The sequence below is a fragment of the Cavia porcellus genome, unplaced genomic scaffold, assembly GCF_034190915.1.
Source record: "Cavia porcellus strain 051 isolate PalLab524CR breed Dunkin Hartley unplaced genomic scaffold, mCavPor4.1 scaffold_5, whole genome shotgun sequence".
Classification (NCBI taxonomy): domain Eukaryota; kingdom Metazoa; phylum Chordata; class Mammalia; order Rodentia; family Caviidae; genus Cavia; species Cavia porcellus.
This window is the reverse complement of record NW_026947488.1, coordinates 55937057-55958238: the sequence shown is the minus strand read 5'-3', so window position 1 is coordinate 55958238 and position 21182 is coordinate 55937057. Positions and strand designations below refer to the sequence as shown.

The window sequence follows — 21182 nt, the reverse complement described above, 5'->3', positions numbered from 1 at the left end:
TTGGGAGAAAATATTTGCAAAAGATATATCTGATAAAAGATTGTTATCCAAAGCATACAAAGAACTTTTAAAACTCAACAAAAAGAAAACAATCTAGTTTTAAAATGGGCCAAACACCTACACACACATCCCATCAAAGAAATTATATAGATGGAAATAAGCATATGAAAATATGCTGTACACCATGTGTTGTCAGAGAAACACAAATTAAAACAAGTTATCACTGTACACCTGTTAAAATGCCTAAAAGTCCAGAACACTGACAACTTCAAATGCTGTAGCAGATTGTGAAGGAACAGGACTTTCATTCATCATTATAAAAACACAAATGGGATGGCCATTTTGGAAGACAAGGTGGTACCACAGTTTCTTACAAAAATAAATATGTTCTTACCAGGAGAAACAGCAAACATGGTCTTTGGCATTTACCCCAGTGAGGTGAAAACTTATGTTTACACAAAAACCTCCACATGGACATTTATAACAGCTTCATTTATTGATATAAGAAATGTTTCACTACGATGGCAGATATTGTTAATACAAGAGGCTATGTACAGGGAAGCACAGAGTTATAGGATATCTTTGTACCTGAAGCTCAATTTTGCTGTGGTCCTAAACTTGTCTAATATATAAAGTTTATTTCTTGCCAAGAGCTAAGAAATAATAAACATAAGGTCTAGGATAGTGGTTATATAGGACAGGCAATTAAGAGGGGGTGGAATTGCAAGGGACCTCGTGGTAAACACTTCACTGTTAACATTCTAGTTTTCATATGGATGGAGGTTTATGATTTATTTCATTATCACAAATAAGCAAATGCATAAGAGTGTCATGCAAGGACCTGTGGACGAAAATGTATAATAAAGCAAGGATTAGGATTAATCCAGTTCTTCATAGCTAAGACTAAAAAGTAGAAATAAAAATTATAACCACACTAAAATTAAATACCGTTAGAGAAATGACAATGACCAGTCAGTTAACCCAAAAGCTTGTTGAAATGTTGAATAGGTCTGAAACATAGAGAGAAATTTGTCCCCTGAAGCTGTCACGGATGATACTTTTGTATTAGTTCAAGAATAATCAGAATAAAACAATGAAGTAAGGAGCATGTTTTGAGCAAAATACCTTCCCACAAATCCATAACTCCCCAATGCATCCAGTGGAATCCAATTAAGGGAACTCAAAGAAATGAAACTTCAGCAATAATAAAATCACCTACTAGAAATCATGATCTTTGTAGCAGACACTTGCTATCATCAAAATGTATGCCGTCCTTCCACTCAGAGATGGCTGCTGAGCCAGCATTGCCACTTGAGGACCTAGTGGCCTTCCCCACTGGTGGCCTCAGTGATGGAGTTCTCACCAGTGATCTCCCACAGTGTGCTCCTGGGTGCCCTTTTAACCAAAATGAGGACAACCCAAGCACCAAAAATTGAAGGTGGTAGGGTCACTCAGTGTGGGGACCCCATGATTGTATGGAGAGAAGCTGCCTTATCAATGTGTTTATCTACCTATCTGGGCTAAACTGGAAGCAATTCAACCCAATGTTGTATGTGAACCAGTGTATGTGTTTGGATTGATTTGCCACAGTGTCACCCAGACCGGGGTAGCTCTCAATATCCATGATGGCAGCACCAACTAGTGGGGACAGGAGAGGAACTATGAATGGAAGTAAGACAAGTAGGACAAATTCTTAAGCACAGTGGCAGGTGGCGGAGGGAAGGCACCACCACTGAAAGTGAGTTAGTGACCTCCAGGCTGATGTGCAGTTACACCAGGACCCAGCTGCACAGCTGTGTGGCCCAATAGTTAAACTTCACGACTTCTGACATCAGGATGTCTGAATAAAATCCTGGTTCTGTGGCCCATAAATTGTATGTGTGAGCGGGTAATTAAATCATTTCAAGCCTGTCTCTCATCTATAAAATAGTACCAGCATCCATGCCCACTTCCAGCATTCACGTGGGGAATAGACACATTTATTTTTGCACATTTCCAAAGTCCTTTCATAGCCATCCCTGCCCCAAATCCTCATAGCACCCAGAAGGAAGCAGTAAGGATATTATTCCCTTGTTAGGAAACATCCGAGGCTGTAGCATTTCCCTGAGGTCACAGCCAGCCCTACTGATTGAGCCCACTGCTTTTCCCACCGTGTCATCTTGGCATCCAGCTTTGCACAGCATCCAGATCTCTGTAGATGGGGGCATTTGATCTAATGTGTCAGAAGGTACCGGCTAAACTACGTTTTAATTATTTTTTACTGGACATTATTTTGTTAAGTTGTCTTCCTTCTCAGTAACTGGGGAGCAATTGCTGTGACTTTCTGCTTTTGATAGCCACTACATTAAATCTCGATAAAAACTCTGCATCTGCAAGTTGCCATTTTTCTGTATTTGGCCCAAGATACAGAAACGCAGCCATACTGATGCAATTCACTGGAGCCAACAGTGACATCTGCTAGTCTGAAATCTGTCCAGCAATATCCAGGAGGACCAGATAAGCTATAAAACACATTGCTTCATTAATAAAATATGTATTCATTGCTCCTAAATCAAAAGCATGCGTAGCTTAGTATGGTAGAAAGGAGGAACTAGGTACATTTTTTAATACTCAGAAGTAAAACATGTATCAACTATCTGCTAATTGTTGATTCTCAACAAGTTTGGAAAAACAAGAGGTAACTAAAGAGATTCATACACAGAGAAACATGTTGAAGTTGCCATGCACGTCTCCCTCAGCTTGAGGTACTTTTGAAAAACACTCTGACCTTGCAGTAAGCAAAGAAAGAAGAGAGAAATAGTTGGCTTGACTGACTGCAGTTGGTGGGATGTGGAGGGATTCCTAGAATGAACAGCAACAGCTAATACTGAATACTTAACTTGTGCCAGGCATTGTACGAGGGTCACACAATTTTGCTAATAGTCCAACGAGTTTTAAGAGTTATTAGACCCATTTTACAGATGGATTAAATCAGAAGAAGGTTAAGCAGCTTACCAAAACTAAAAAAGCTATTAATTTACAGAGGTGGAATCAAGTCCCCAGCTGTGTTAACCGATTTATGGAGAAAAAACTCTGTGATCTAATTACTGATAATATATGAAATGTGATAAAAATATAACATTTAAAATATTTTAAAATGTATTACTTAGATACTTTGCCATCAAGCCCCCTCAAAATATTCCCCTGCCCTTTAAACACACTTATCCCATTGTTCTCATCACTTTGCTAAGCAGTTCTGTGAGTCTTCTTCCCTGACTCTTTTGTTGTGTTGTTGTGCTTGCTTTGAATGCTTGGATCAGTTCAAAACCTCTCCCTTTTATGGTCATTTTGACTGAGGAACATCCAGCAATCATATAGTGCATATCTGGTAAATAACTGGGGTGGGGACACAACACAATGTTTTTCCTTTTTATTGGTACCGGGGATTGAACTCATGACTGCCCGCTTGCAAGGCAGGCACTTATGCGGCTGAGCTAAATCCCCAGCCCCCAATATAATGTTTTTACAAGTTGGCATTTCTGTTGGATAGCCCTTGGCAGCCACATTCACCATAGTTTTTTATTACACTTGATAAAGACGCTCACAAAAGTGAACTTTCAGAGTAGCAAGAATGATGAGATAAGTGTGTTCTCAGTGCGAGGGAGTATTTTGAGGGGAATGAATGCCAATGTGTCTTTTGCTATAGTTATTTAAACACAGCTTATATTTTGATTACCCATATACAAAATAATGACCAATTAACTATCACAGTCAGCACAGTTGAATAAAATTGACATGTCATAATTTTAGGTACCTAGAAATCCTGCCCACATTTTAAATTGAAGATGAGATCATAGCAAAAATATTACAACTATGAAACCAAATGAATCATCTTGAAGTGGGGCAGAATGTTACAGGAAAAGGAGAGTGATATCCACAAGCACAAGGCAATCAAATCATCTTGAAAGCAGTTGTAAAACAAATATGCTAAAGACATTTAAGAAGACAATATGAAGTACTGGTATCCTTTTGAACTAATGGACAAATATAAAACTACCAGAATATAAAGAACATAAAACAAAAAGTGGGACTGAAAAACTTTCAAAGTATCTACCAATTGAGAATATATTTATTGGAGATAGAATTTTTTAAACAGTCTGTTTTATGCAGAAATTTTTTTAAGACTAGGTACCTCAGTCCATCCAGAAAAAGCACAGAATTCAATGAAATAGATTAAATTGGAAATCAAACACTGGAACTTCCTGAGATGATAATAACAGAAGTAAAAGAACAAATGGAAAAGACAATAGAAAAAATAATCTCTCAGGTACAAAAAGAAATAATGCTTAAAATAAAAGACATTAGAAAAGGACTTCCAGGAGAACATGGAGGACAAATAACAGCAGCCACGGAGGCTCTCTGAGATTACCAGTTTAGAATCCAGGAGTGGTGCCGTGTAAGGAGTCCTACGTGAGGGAAGATGTACCCTGCCGACCCAGGACCGAACTAAGCTGAGAGAAACCAACTGGAAATGCAATCCTGATGCTATAACAGGAACAGATAAAATCTCAGTGCTGAAGCTGGATCTCGTGCCATTGGAAGCTCCGATTTGAATTTCCTGCTGCTGATACTGCGTCCCAATCCGCACGGCAGGGAGAAAGACGCGTGAAAGCTCTGAGAGCTGGGATCAGTGAACCAAACGGCATTGAGAGCAGGACTGGCAGGGAGCCCTGCATCGACCTGCGGTGAGTGAGAGAAATGGGGACCCTTTCATAGATTAGGAGGCTCCAACAGAGGACATTCTGGAAACGAGCAGACTAGCCTGAACAGGGCCCTGCAGTGACTTTAGTCACATATTCCCCTCTCAAGCGGGAGTGGTGGGGAGCACTTGGCCTGGTGATGCCGCAGACTAAGATCCAGTAGGCTAGCCCAAATCAGGTCCCTGCACCTGGCGGTGCACCCTAGCAGCGAACCATTCAGTAGGCTGACCTGGAGGGGTGGGCCCAGCAGAGGCTGCCCAGGTCTGTGTCTCCCTAGTACACTGCAGTGGGCGGGAACACCTAGCCAGCGGATTCAAACAAACTGTAACAGACAAAGAGAAAAAAAAAAAAAAAAAAAAACTGGGCCTCCTACATACACTTGTATGGAAGGAACAAAAAGTATGGGAAAAGGGAACAACAAGAAAGGGTCCTCAGTCCCCAATCCTGAAAACACTGATCCAGGAAAGGTAAATGCAAAAGAGAATGAAGACAGAAAACATGCAATATCAAACACGGCACCTATAGACATAAAGCGGTATCTCCGGAGCCTCATAGATGAGTTCAAAAATGAAGTATTTAATGAAATAAAGAAAGAAATAAGTAGAATAGTTAGAGAAATGCTAAGTACCACCCAAGAAAAAACAGATGGTGGAATGGAAGAACAGAAAAAAAGGGGAGAATTGATGGAGACAATAGAGAAAACATAGAATATGTGAAGCAGGTTCAAAGAGATTACCAGGAAACTAAAAAGTCTATTGAAAGCTGGCATAGCAGCTTGAAAGAAACTAAGGATAGATTATCAGAACTGGAGGACAGATTTGTAAGGTGGGAGCATGAAATGAAAAACTTCTTAAAAATAACAAGAAAACAAACAGCAATAATACAAAGACCAGAAGATTATAAGAGGATCTATAAGTTAAGAATTAAGAACATAAAAGAAGAAGTAGGGACTCAAACAAATGAACTACAAAAGCTATTCACAGAATTAATCCAGGAGAATTTCCCTAATTTAGCAAAATGTAAAGATACTCAGATGTATGAGGCATACAGGACCCAGCCACCTACAACCCAAACAGAGCTACACCCAGGCATATAATAATCAATATTCCAGAAGTCTAATATAAGAACAGAATACTAAAAGCCATCACAAGAAACAGATCACTTACAAGGGAACACCCATCAGATTTACAGCAGACTTATTGGCACAAACCATCAAATCATGAAGAGTGTGGGGGGAAATAATTCAAGCCTTGAAAGATAATAACCTCCAGCCAAGACTGATATATCCTGCACAACTGTCCCTAGAAATTGATGGAAAAACAAGGTGCTTCCAGGATAAAGAGGAACTAGGGGAATTTGCAACCACCAATTCAACTCTACAGAGATTACTGCAGGATATTCTAAAAATGAAAAATACCAAGATTCCAGAAACAGTGGCAGAGCAGCCACAATGAATGGAGCAGAAAGCTAAATGAAGAGGACAAACTGACAACTAATAAAAGAGCTCAACAGAAATGAGGCAGAGAAGGTTGGATGGTAGGAACAGCCATTTTGGAGAAAACAAGACATCATAATAGGTAGTACTGATTTAATATCCTCTTGTTTTGAAGTCCCATCAAGCTTTTGTTCTTCTATCTCCATCGGTTTTAATGTGTTGTATCTTATTGGATTTTATTATATGTGATAATATAAACAAAAACTTTTATAGACAAGGAGATTATACAGAAACCATTGTTCATTTTCTGTTAGTTGATTCTAAATACCCTGTAATACTGTCATTCTCTTGAGCGGTTTTACATTGTCTTGATATGTTTGATCTAAAGTATACGAAGTTATACCCAAAGATTTTAAGGGAAGAGACACTACGGTAACTACTACTATGTTGAGATTATCTTGTGGTGAAACACTATTTTGCTTAAATGGCTATGTTTTGACCTGCGCTGTTTTGTTGTTATGCCCTCTTTTTTTTATCTCAATCTCCTTTTTATTATCTACTTTTTCATTTTTATCCTTTTAATTAAGGGAAAAATAAATAAAAAACAGCAGGATATATTATAGTAACCCACTTTGATTTCCTATTAACTTGATTTGAAACTCTGTATTGCTCTCACCATCTTCTTTTGACTGATTTTCCTCTATTATGTTATGCTTGATAGTGCCAAGTTTGAAAGTATAGGCAACAACTATGAAGATAATAAGATTCATTGTGATGCCCATTCTGGTTGACTATTACCTTCTTTTGAAGTCCTTTAATGTCTCCAATGTTTTGGTTTTATTGGTCTTATTCTTTACTGTTTTGTTCAATTGTATTATAACTGATAATATAGGCAATTCTTTTTAAGATAACAAGAGGCATTATGGTAACCATTGTTGATCACCTGTATTTTGTTTTTACATGATGTATTATGTCCATCCTTTTGATTTGACTGACTCTGTCCTGGTATGTCACATTTGGTTTTAATTTCTTGAAAAAAAAAGTAATAAGAACTGTGGGAGTAATAAAACCCAAAATGTGTAATTATCATTGTACAAAAGAAAGGAAAAGAAAGTCCTCTAAAAGATATAACTGCATATATATTTAAGTGTATAAGATAGATAACCATATTACTGAATTTTGTTGGATCATTGAACAAAACTGTTTGCAGTCTCACTGTTTGAAAGTCCCCTCTATATGCTTTAATTTTGTAACTTCAACAACTATTTCTAAGATGACAATATGTAATTAACTAGTGATTTCCTACTGTTTATTTTTTCTGAAATTCTGTATAACTTGTACCCTTTTTCTGTTTTTTTCTTTTTTCTCCTTAAATAAAATTTTTTAAAAAGACATTAGAAAAGACACAGATAAAAGAATAAATGAGTTTAGAAAAAAGATGGTAACAAAAAACACCCATATAAGAAAGAAATGGAGTCCATGAAACTGATCCAAACAAAAACCCAAGAGATTAAAATCTCCATTGAAAATATATGCAACAGATTGAAAAAAGGAGAGAATAGAATTTCAGATACTGAAGATAGAACTGCAGCTAGAGATTGTGAAAAGTAAGATCTTTAAAAAAGCAAGGGGCCATGAAAAAGCAATCCAACAGCTACAATATGAAGCAAAGAAGAATAACATAAGATGGACTGGGGTCAATGAGAAAGTTGTAGACAGTACAAATGCCATAAAAAACAAAAACTCTTCACAGCAATAACAACAGAAAACTTCCCAAGTATGGATGGATAAAGAACTTGACATACAAATATATACAAAACATATAGAACTCCAAACAGCCATGACCAAAACAAAGCTACATGAAGACATATAATATCAAGATTGCTGAAATTCTGCACAAGAAGAGAATATTAAAAGCTGTCAGAGAATAAAAACATCACCTATAAAGGAAATTCCATAAGAATCATGGCAGACTTCTCAACACAAATCTTCAAGTCAAGAAGAGCCTGGAGTGAAGTATTTCAAATCGTGAAAGAAAACAAATTTCAACCTGAACTGATATATCCTGAAAAGCTATCTTTCAAAATTAATGGAGAAACAAGATACTTCCATGACAAAGAAAAACTAAAGAAATTTATGCTCACCAAAATAACCCTACAAATTGTACTGAAAGATGTTCTAGACAGGGATAAAAATGACCACAATTCCAGGAACAGCAACAGAAAGAAACTACCCAGCAGGGCAAACACTGAACAAAGGGGAAAAGCAGGGAACCATAATCAGGAAAATAACATGGCAAAAATAATCCAATACATATCAGTTATAACCATCACTATAAAAGGCCTCAATTCACCAATCAAAGGAAGGAGACTGACAGGATGGGTCAAGAAACAAGATCCAGCAATATGGTATATATAAGAAACACATTTAACTCAAAAAGAGACTCATACACTGAAAGTCAAAGGATGGAAAACAATTCTCCTTGCAACAGGAATTCAGAAAAGGTCTGGAATAGATATTCCACTTTTAGGCAATGTGACTTTCAAACCAAGAATGATTAAAAGAGATAAAGAATATCACTACATATTTGTTAGGGGAAAAATCAAGAGGAAGAGATAACAAACATAAATATGTATGCACCAAGTGTGGAAGTATCCAACTATATAAGACAATTATTAATAGGCACGAAAAATCCAAAAAGCAATAACATAGTTGTAATGGGAGACCTCAGTACCCCATAGTCACAAAGAAGTAGATCAACCAGACAAAAAATTAGCAAAAAAAATCAGAACTGAATGAAAATCTATGAATAAATGAACTTAGTAGATGTTTTCAGAATGTTCCATCCAACATCATCAGAATATACAGTCTTCTCAGCTGCACAAGGAACATTCTCTAGAGTAGACCATATACTAGCCCACACAACTCATTTCAGTAAATGCAAAGGAATTGAAACTATCCCATGCATATTATCTGACCATAGTGCAATGAAATTGAATGAAATTGAAATTAATAGCAAAGAAACTGCAAAAGCTTCATAATCACATAGAAATTAAACTACCTCTCCTAAACAACTAGTGGGCCACAGATACAATAAATGAAAGAAGAAATTAAACAATATACACAACTAAGTGAGAATTCAGATACAACATACTGGAACTTATGGGGCACAATGTAAGCAATCCTAAGAGGGAATTTATAACAGTGAGTTCTCCTGTCAGGAAAACAGAACAAGCACAAGTAAACAACCTAATATTACATCTCAAGCTTCTAGAAAAAGAACAGTAAGACAAACCCAAAGCCCATACGAGGGAGGAAGTTATAAAGATCATAGCACAAATTAATGCAATAAAGACTAAGAAAATAATACAAAGAATTAATGAATTGAAAAGTTGATTCCTTAAAAGAATAAATAAAATTGACAAACCATTAACCAATCTTATCCAAAAAAAGAAAGAAAAGACTCAAATTCATGAATTGAAGAATTAAAAGATTGAAATCACAACAGACCTGTGAAAGTTAAGAAGATAATCAATACTTACTTCAAAATCATTAGTCTCATAAGACGGAAAATATAGAGAAAATGGAAGGATTCCTAAATATATATGAATTGCCAAACTGAATTAAGAAGATATAAAAATTCTGAATAACTTGGTATCAGTTACTGAGATTGAAAATGTAACTAAAAACTTACCAACAAAGAACAATCCAGGTCTTGATGGATTACCACTGAATTCTACAAAAAATTTAGAGAAGATTTAGTGCCAATTCTTCTTAATCTCTCTAATGAAGTTGAAAGAGAAGCAGTGTTCCCTAACTATTTCCTGGAAGATATTCTGATACCAAAACCAGAGACAGATCCAACCAAAAAAAAGAACTACAGGCCAATCTCCCTAATGAACATAGATGCAAAAATCCTGAATAAGATACTTGGAAATAGAATACAACAAATTATCAAGAGCCATCACCAAGTTGGTTTCATTGCAGGGATGAAGGGATGGCTCAACATATGTAAATCAGTAAATAAAACACATCACATCAACAGAACCAAAGAGAAAAATCACATAAGTCACTGTCATGGTTATGTCCGTGGCCCCCAGGCCTCATGAGTTTGCATTGTACATTTGTGATGGTTCATTGTCTAGTGCTTGGATTGATGGTGTCAGTGCTACACCCACATAAGGGTGGAGCCAGGATGTGATGTAATGGCAGGAAGAAGGTGTGTCTTGCTCTTTGCTGGTTCCTGCTTGCTGTTTGCAACTGCCATGAACTGCGGCCAAGCCATGCCAGCCTGCCTTGGAGCCAATTGAGTATGGACTGAAACTTCCAAAAACTGTAAGAAATAAACCTTTCCTTTCCCAACTTTGAGCTTCAGGTATTTTGTCTCAGCAACAAGTAAAAAGTAACTAAGACAATCGCATAATCATTTCAATAGATGCAGATGATGAAGTTCAGCACTCATTCATTATTTAAAAAAAAAACCTTACAGAAAATTGGAATAGAAGGTCTTTACCTCAATCTGATAAAAATTCATTATAACAAATCAACAGCCAGCATCATACTAAAAGGACAAAAACTGAAAGCATTTACTCTAAAATTGGGGATGAGACAAGGATGTCCACTATCACCACTCCTATTCAACATAGTTCTGGAAACATTAGCCAGAGCAATTAGACAAGAGAGAGAAATAAAAAGAATAAGGATGGGAAAGGAACAAGTTGAATTATCTCATTACTCTCAGACGACATGTTACTCTATATAGAAGATTCCTAAAACTCTACCAAAAGACTCCTCAGTAGTGTAGCCAAATACAAAGTCACCACTCAAAAATTAATAGCATTACTGTACATAATCAACAAAATCATTAAGAGAGAAATTAGAGAAATCACACCTTTTGTAACAGCATCCAAAAAATGAAATGCTTAGGAATCAATGTAACAAAGGAATTAAAGGATCTATATATTCAAAATTACAGTACTCTGAAAAAAGAGATTGAAGAGATATCAGAAAAATAGAAAGTTATTCCTTGTTCATGGATAGGAAGAGCTAAAATAGCAAAAATGCCCATCCTTCCAATATTGTTATATACATTTAACACAATCTTGATCAAAATATCATTAACATAAATCACAGAACCAAAGGAAACATTACTAACATTCATTTGGAAACAGAAGAGGTCTAGAATAGCAAAGGCAATCCTGGACACAAAGGCAAGGCAAAAGACATCACAATCTCTGACTTGAAATTATATGAAAAAGCTACTGTGATAAAAACAGACCTGAGGACCAGGGAAACAGATTAAAAGATATAGATACAACTACAACTACAACTATAAATGCACTCAGCCACTTTACTTTTGACAAAGGAGTCAAACATGTTGACTGGAAGAAATATAGCCTCTTTAATAAATGGTGCTAGAAAACTGGCTTTCTGCATGCCAAAGACTAAAACTAGACCCATCACAATGCACTAAACTACAGTACTAGATGGGTGAAAGATCTAAATATTAAAACACAAACAGTAAATCGACTGAAAGAGAAAGTAGATAAAAATCTTGAAGACATAAATGTAGGCAGAGACTTCATAAAGCCCAAACAGCACAGGAAACACTTCAAAAAATCAGCAACTGGGATATCATCTTATTAATGTTTTACACATCAAAATAAATCACTAACAAAGTGGAAAGACAACCCCCAGGATGTGAAAACCTTTAGCCAACTATCTCTCAAGCAAAGGGACTTATCTGGAACATATCAAGAACTGAAAAAAAAAAATCAAAACTCCCAAATTCAAAGATCCAATCCTAAAATGGCCAGCTTAGATAAATATGCACTTCTCAGAAGAACAAATATAAATAGGAAGTAAATGCGTGAAAAAATATTCAGTGTCACTGGTAGTTTGAGAGGTGCAAATTAAAACAACACTGAGATTCCATCTCATGCATGAAAAATGGCTATCATCAAGAAATCAACCAATAACAAATGCTGGCGGAGCTCTCAGGAAAAAGAAACCCTTCTCCACTGTGGCAGGAAACTAGAGTGTCCAGCAACTATGGAAATTAGTGTGGTTATTCCTAAAAAAAAAAAAAAAAAAAAAAAAGAAAAGATAGAATTAGAGAGGCCCCATTTGATCCAGCTATTTTCCTTCTGAATATTTTCCCAGAAGAGTTAAAAACATCATGCCACATCCATATATGTTTATATCAGCACAATTTGTAACAGCAAAGTCTTGGAAACAACCCAAATGTCCATCAACCACAGAATGGATAAAAAAGATATGGTCTTTTTATACAATAGAGTACTACTCAACAAAAAAGAAGGATAAACTTGACACGCTTATAGGAAAACTGATGCAATTTGAGACTATACTCATAAGAAAAATAAATCAGACTCACACGTGTAAACATCATGTTGTCTCCCTAGAGTAAGAAGTGGAAAATTAAGAAAGATCCAAAATGTACAATAGATACTGTAAAATGGGAAGAAATAGTTGAAAATGAAATAGAAACTGGGATAGAAAAAGGAGAAAAGAAGGGAAAAGGAAATGTGTGTACATAGTTAAGATAGTTATAGTTAAGATAGTTATACTACTGCTATTAGTTCATTGAAAAGAAAGTTTGCACCTATATTATTTGAACAATTTTTCATTCCTATGTTTTGTAATATGAGCACCTACTTGAAGATAAAAATATGCAATGTACTAACTACTGTTAATCTCCCAAAATTTTGTTTTCAAATTTTATACCACTGTTTTTTTTTCTTTAATACAAAAACTACAAAAAGAACTAATATTGTAAAATAATCTTAGTCAAGTTAGAAATATGTATATAATTTATTGTGCTTTTCTGTACATCTGAAGGAAATCACCAAAAAGGAAGGAAAAGGGACTGTTAAGTGGAAATAACTCATGAAGTAAGAAGGAACCAGCAAAGGTTCTTAGAGGGAGTATTCATGTGTTAGGAGACCCAGTATGATAGAGGGTAAATGAAAGCAGGTGATAAAGTGATGAATCATTGTCATTAAATGAGCTGGAATATGAAAAATGAAGTGAAGAGAAGGTGAATCCAAAAGATATTTAAGAAGAAAAATTTATAAAGAATAGTATAAATTTGGGTAAATAGATCCAAGATTTAAAGATGAATTTATGAAATAAAGCATCTAAAGATATTGAATAAATGTTTCTATTTTCATTTCAATAGATATGGTTTTTTAAAAAACTCTTGAGTGTAGGGACATGAAAGGGAGCTTCGCTTGTTAAAGAACATGGTAGATTAGTGCAGTTTCCATTTTGCTGCTCTTTCTGTTCAAAGGGGAAGCCTGAGTTCCCTCCCCTAAACCTGAGCCCATGGGTTAGTAGAAGGGGCAGAACTTCTGTGCTGAGTCATTCAATGCTAAGTCATAAGAAGCCTTGCAGCTGTCACTCAGCCTGGGTAAAAGGAGTGCCACTATTCCGAGAGCTCCATGCAATGAAGAATCCCAAGCCAGCTCCAAGGAGAGGCTTGGAGAGATGCCTGACTGACTGCAGGTGATCCCGCCTTCCAGGCCAGGTGCTAGATATGTGGCCAAGGAGCTTTCAATAACTCCAGCTCTAACCACCATCTGACCAACGCCCTGAGCAAGACCTGCTGGACAATCCAGTCAACCCACAGAAACATGAGAGATAATTGTTTTAGGTCAATAAAACAATTTCAAAATGGTTTCTTTTGCAAAATTAGGTAACTAGAACTCAGCTAGAGAAAATCAGGCTTAGATCTCTGAAACAGTGAATTTGAGGTAACCACATAACATGGAATGGAGGCATCCCACAGGAAGAGGACGCACACAATTAATACTGGTGCCTTCGTGACTCATATCATGCTCTGAATGTAGTCCCCTGCTTTAGCACAACAGAGTACCAGCCACTAGAAATGCAAAACCCGGTGAGCACAACCCTGTACCAGATGAACTCAGTCTGATAAGGAGGGAGAGACAGACCTGTGTTACCAGGCAGGCAGGCTCAGTGGGGTGCAGGCAATCAGCAAAGAACCGTCTCAGTGCTTTGGTAGGAGAAATGGTGGTACACAGAAATCATTTTTCCATAAAGAAAGCTGCTTCGATAAACTGGGAAGGAAAAACATAGTGTAAAGCACACGTACATCCTAAGGGAATAAAGACTTTAAACGACGGAGGAAGGGAGAAATATTTATGAGTGCCATCATTTCCAGGAACTTGAAGTCAATAACTAAGCAAATTGCATTGCCTTGGCAACTGGCCCTTTAGTTAATTTATATATTAATCTCAGATGGACACACAAAAACCCTGCCAACATTACTTCAAAGGCCATCAGCAGAAGAAATGAAATTAAAGCAAAATGCAAAGTACAGCTCACAAATTCATGCATTCCTCTGTCCATTTAGTATGTTTCAAAGGTCATATTTCATCTTAAGCACCTTCCTCCCCAACTACCTCCCCCATCTTGGTATTCTCCATGCAAAAAAGAAATAGAAAAGAGGCATCATTTTTGCTTTTTTCTGGGGAAGTCTTTTTAGTTCATTCATAGCCATTCTATGAAGTACACTTAACTATTTAAATTCTATAGATGTTAATACTGAAACTCAAGAAGAATGAGCACCACTCCCAAGGTCACAAGTTAATATACAGCAGGACTTCAAGTCACTGAAGTGATTAAATCATTGTCATTAAGCCAGTACACTTCTCTTTCAGGGCTGCCCTTACCTTCTTACGGGTTCAAGAGACACAGGCAAGTAAAGCACAGACCAATGAAGCTCTGAAGATCTTCCTGGGAAACTGGTAAAGCAAGCCTGAGAGTGGGAGCTCTTAGGGGTGAGGGTGGCCAGGGTTGATTACTAGGCCACTTCTGATGGTAGTGGTTTTGAGCAAGATTTTGTGGAATGTGATCTACTTGTTGAATCAGTAGGTTGGGTCCCAGGATTGGCATTTCTAACAATGTCTCAGGTAATACTAATGTGGTAGGTCTGGGGACCATACTCCACACATTTTTGTTTTTTTGTTTTTTTTTTTTTTGGTACCAGGGATCGAACTCATGACCTCACACTTGCCAGGCAGGCGCTTAAAGCCACTGAGCTAAATCCTCGGCCCACACTCCACACTTTGACAATCTGTCTAACTCACTGTGCTGCCCTCTGCTAAGCAGGAGGACTAGTCAAAATACATCCACGAAGGGTTAATGAGCCCCAGCACTGCCAGATGTTGGAAGTAAAACAATAGCAAGAAAGAGTGTGTGGGCCACATGGGTGACAGTGTAGCACCAATTCAGTGAGAACAAAGGAGGGGCAAAAGGCCTCCGCATTTTTGTGTCTGTACTGGCATTTCTCCACTATTTGGCAGTGTCTGGAGGTTATTTTTCATTCTTCTGCTAGGATCGGGGAGATATTGGTATGTAGGGAACAGAGCCCTGTAATGTTGTTGAACAGCCTACAAAGCACAGGACTGGTCCCTCCAGCAACACGCTATGCAGCCCACATGCCAAGCATTAAGAAAGAAACTCTGCCTTCATATATCAGTACAATGAATTAGAGTTCTTCAGAGAAGCATAACCAAAAGGAAATACAGGTGCATAGGGGTGAGAAAAAGAAAGAGAGACACACTGATTTTAAGAACCAGCGTACCTGATTATAAGGATTAGCAAGCCACACATTTGTGGAAATTCCAGCAGGAGTTGATGATGTTGTTTTTGGTCTGAAGACAATCTGGGCATGGAATGCCTTTCTCCTGAGGACCTGGGCTTCTTTGCTAAGGCTTCCAACTAATTGAATGAGGCTCAGCCATGCTATGCGTTACTCAAAATCTACTGAATGTTAATCTAAAAATTATCTTCACACTCACATCTAGAATGGTGACTGACCAAATAACACAGCACAACTACCCAGTCATAGGCAGGCACCTACCTAACCATGGAGAGTATTTATTACGCAAAATGCTGTAAGGCAGAGTTGACCCTTGTTTTAAAGATAAAGAAAGTAAAACTTGGAGGACTTAACAAATTTTCCCATCTTGCACAACTGATAATATTAACAGTTAACCTATTGAGCCCTTTGAGCAGATACTGTGCTAACAGCCCTGTGCTTCTTATCTAATCCAACAGCAATAACTACTATTATTTTTATCAGCTCCATTTTATAGATGAGAACCCTGAGGTACGAAAGGCAGTGTGAATTCTTCAAAGCCAGTTTTCAAGCAGCAGAGCTAGGATTTAAATCAGGAAATATGGCTCCTGAGTCCATGCCCTACCTGGGATCCTCATGCTGGAATGAGCTTCCGATCACTAAGAGAACTGGCAAAGCAATTCTATCCACAGCAGTTCTGGTTTTAATGACCCAAAGAACAAGATAAGTAATTTTGGAAACTCCAATGATTCTAAAGTATATCTGACACTGAGAACCAGTATCATCTGATCATACACCAGGAGCCAGCAAACTACAGCTTGTGGGCTCAGTCTAACGTTTTCATCTGTTTTGCTAATTAAAGTTCTATTGGAGCACAACCATATCCATTTTTTATGTCCTCTCAGTGGCTGCTTTTGCACCACAATGGTGTACCCAAGTAGTTGCAGCAGAGATAGTGTGATCTGAAATGTTTAATCCTTTCTAGAAAAGCCTGCCCATATCTTGCTCTATTCCACCCCTCAGCTAGCATAATCAGCATCCCTTGGAGCCTGTTTGAAAGACAAACTATCTGGTTATGGACACTGTATCAGAATCTGCGGTTTAATAGGATTTCCAGCTGATCTACATGCACATCAGACCTGTGTGCCCTGTGTGGAATGGGACCACTGCCACCCTCTCTGGTTATGTTTTTACTCTTTTATCTTGCTCCTGCCTAGGGCTCATCCTCTGGGGTCTTCCTTGAATTGCTGCTTCTTCATTGAGTCCTCTCTGTGGATTTTCCCCTCATGGCACCTATTATTTTCCTTTAAAGCACATCTCAACTCTTTGGTTAGACATTTGAGCATCTCTCTCTTTGATGTCTGTCCTCTACTAGTCTAGAAGCCCCATGGGGGTAGATGGTAGGCCTTGGAGCATGAGAAACAGTCTTGAAAAGTGTTCAAGAACAGTGTTTCTTCCAAGAGAGGAACAACAAAAGATGATGAATAATATTGGAAACAACTTAGTGGAAAAGAATAAATTACCATGCAGGCCAGGGAAGATGCTGGCTACGACGTCTCAGGTGACAAGTAGCTATATTAGATCTAATTTCCTCTTTGTGTATTCTAGGGTTAAATGTTAGCATTTGATCACACAGAAATATTGAAGTGCCTTAGTAGACCTCTGCAGAGCAAGGATCCAATTTTACCATCTGTTCATTAGATGGAATATCCATATACATCAGGAATTTAGAAAGGCAGGGGACCAGGGATATGATCATTGCTTGAGAAAGTTACATTTCAGGCAGCTGTCCTCATCCAAAACCACAGAGGAAATCTGGATTGTATTCTATTCTCCTCTCCCTCTTGGTCAAAGCTGCCCTCAACTGACTGTGCTCACAATGCCCCTGGGGAAAGTGAGCATTTTGAATGGCCAGCTTCTTGTACGAAGATTAAGCACACCAGCCGCTCTTGGCTGCAGAGCTGTGGTATCTTTCACAATAGGACACGAGTCAGATGGCTCGGGCTGACCTCCTTCGGGGTCCTAAGCACGACAGTCATCAATAGTAAGATATAATCCATGATCATTACTGGAGAGAAAACAAACTTAACAAAGGAGAGAAAAAAAATGTCACTGACTCAAGGGGCCACAACAGATCCTCCAAAGAGATGAGGCCAAGACTAGCACTGCTGTCCTCAGTGGGCACCTGACTAAACAGCTGAGTTTCCTGTTAGGAGTGTCCAGAATACATTTCAGTAAACTTGCCTTTGAGGAGAACAAAGGAGCGTTCTGCAGGAAGGCAAGCAACTAGGAGAGATGTGGAGACACAGGCCGAGGATGTGGGGCCACCTGTTAATTCTGAGACCTGTTTCCCTCACCAGTAAAATAGACATGGCCTTAGCTTATGTCTTTATCCATTCATTTACACATTTATTCTTACATTCAAGGAATGTTTTTGAGCCTCTACCAATTGCCCAGCACTGTGTTAGGTAATGGGTATGTAACAAAAAGTAAAATAGACCTTCGCTTTGTCTTCATGGAGCTTAGAGTCCTTTGAGGGAATGACGCATTCATAAATGAATGATATCAGTGAGTACACAGAGGTCTTCCTAAACCTCACAGGCAATCCATCTGCAGCCCTTGTCAACAGTTTCTTCAACATGTATCCTACATTTAACCAGGTCTCACCAGCCTCCAGCCACCTCCACACCTTTGCTGCCTGTGGCTGGGTTACTGCACTAAACACATTTCTCTAGTGCTACTGCCTAGAATATGCTCCCCGCTGCATCAGATCTTCAAAGACCATGAATTAGACTGATAGTTCCCCATTTATTTTTTAATCTGCATTCACTGCTTACTAGCATCTTACTTTATTCTTAATCTTTCAGCATTCAAAATAATTTATTACTTCATCAAGTTTTTGCTGAGTCTTTTGGAAGTAATTTGCAGATATTATGCCACTTTCACCTTAAACAGTTCAGCACACCTCTCAGAATAAGGATACTCTCCTACAACTGCCTTGCCTTATCATACCAAAAAAATAAACAGTAATACTGCAATATCTAGTACACAATATATTTAAATTTCTGCAGTTGTCCCTAAATATCTTTTATATTTGCATCCTTCTTTGAGGCTCACAGTTTGTATTTGGGGGTCTCCTAAATACTGCTTGGACACCTGGGTGGTCTTCCAACATGGCGACATTTCAGACAACTCTTCAGACAGCTCTCAGTGAGGCACTCAGGTACCTAGATGACCTGAAACTTTTGACTTTCCTGTCTCAGCCCCCAGAGTGCTAGGGTTACAGGTGCGCTTCACTGTGCTAAGCTTAATTCTGTTGTCAAACTTCTAATACCTGTACAAGAGTCTGCACAAATTATAGACACAACCATCCCAACTTACAGAAGAGCCATGGAGAATCCTCAATGTCACCTTTAACCCAAAACGCTACCCAGGCTACACTATCACATAAAAACTTTCTTTGGAAGTCAGTACTACAGTTGAAAATCCAGATTTGGTTTCAGGATCACAGAGCAAAGCACCAACTGAGAAACAGACCACAACTTAAGGAAGCTTCAGATTTAAGCCCTGACCATGGCCCAGCTGCAATTTCACTCAGCTGCACACCCTCACTCCTGAGCAACTCTGGCCTGAGACTGACTCTGACAGCAACTCACCAAGGAAAGAGGGGTTCCAGAGTCAGGGGTCCAAATTTGATTTCAGAATCAAAGATCTAGACTCCATGGTCCTCCAGGGAAAACAGAACCTCTTGAATTCTCTCTTTTTTAAAAAGTTTATTTTATTTGTTTAGATTAATTTAAAGAAGATAAAACATACTAAAACCAATAAAAACAAACCAGTGTAAGACATAGAGGTCTAAAAACATTACAAAATCAACAATAGTTACTATAATGCCTTTTGATGTCTTCAAAATAACCACAGATAACTTCAGACATAATAAAAATCAGACAGAACAGAATAGAGAAGAAGCAATAAAAACAAGACAATGAATGTAATAAACGTCTTCAAAACGAGCCAATTGTAAATCCAAAATTGCTACCATAAAATATCTTGCTATCTCTGAAATAGCTGCTCCTGCCATCGGATTTGACATAATCAAATAAAGCAAAAAAGAATAAAACCCAACCCAACAAAACAATGGAAACAATATAGGATTTCCAAAACAAGACCACAGAGAACCAACAATGGCTGCAGCTCTCAGAAGGAGATCCCCCCCTGGATGTCACACTGTGTACCGCTATCCTCTGAACCTATGATCAGACCACAGGCCCTAGACCAGCAATGCTAGTGAAACACCAAAGCACCACAGACAACCGATTACATTTCACCTCCACAGCTATCATCACAGCCTGTGTTTCTCCCCATAAGTTAGTTGCTTATGGGGTGGGGTGGGGTGGGGTGCTGTGGGAGGGATGGGATTTCTTGATTGCTGTTCCAGTCCAGCAGGGCTCCATGCATGGTTCTGGTTTCCAGGCTGGGTTTGCTCACTGATGTGTCCTTTGTGCTCTCTGATAACTCCATATTTAAAATCTCCAACAACTTTCTATTATGCTTGAACTAAATTCCAATTCAGTGAGGCTCTGCCAACATCTACCATGCCATTATGATTCTCATTCTCATCCTTAATATTCTTCCTCTCATTTCCTCCATCCGAGCTGCTTTGCTAACTCCTGAACATGCCCAAGTTGTTCCTGCCTGGAAAAGCCCTTGAGCTCCAGATAATCTCCTGTTTTGCCCCACATTCATTGAGATACTGATGCATTTCCTGGGCCAAGAGGAATGTGGTGCTGGGGGAGGATGGTTATGCGAAAGTCAGAAAGAAAACAGTGTGGTCAAGGGAGTTTGTATGAACAGAATGCAGAAAGCAAAGGGGAGTGTGGTCCAAAGGAGGCTGAAAAAGAGGACGTGACCCACACGTGGCTTTGCGTGACCTGTTCATGATTTATGTCTCTCTAGTCCAATGATAAGTAATGAAAGGATTTTAATTATAGGGAAGGGTGGCAGAAAACTAATCATTTTTGCTTGCAAAAAATAATTGAAATTATTTGTTACATTTATTTCTTCTCTGACGTTCTAGGATTCTATGAACACTCAAACAGCAAAGTGAGAATGGACATTTAGAAATATCAACTGACATCAATTTCAATGACAGAGATTCAAGCTACTGAGTTTTGTGGCCTTTCAAACATTTCTACTTCAGGGCTTTACATTCAGGTTGAGTGCTGCACACTCCATTTTTTTTACCTTTTGTTAAAAAAAACATAAAACACTGAGACAAAATTTCCTCTTACCACTGAAAATATGACTTCTAACTTCCATTCTGACTATGCAGGAATCTAAATCAATTGTCAGTTAAAGTTCCTATGTTTTAAAGCATACATTC

At 38.1% G+C, this 21182-nt stretch overlaps 1 protein-coding gene across 1 annotated transcript in view; it reads right to left on the bottom strand.

The window, feature by feature from the left end:
• Col6a6 (collagen type VI alpha 6 chain) overlaps nt 1-21182 on the bottom strand; it is a 141127-nt gene that overhangs the window by 110514 nt on the left and 9431 nt on the right. The window lies entirely within an intron of this gene.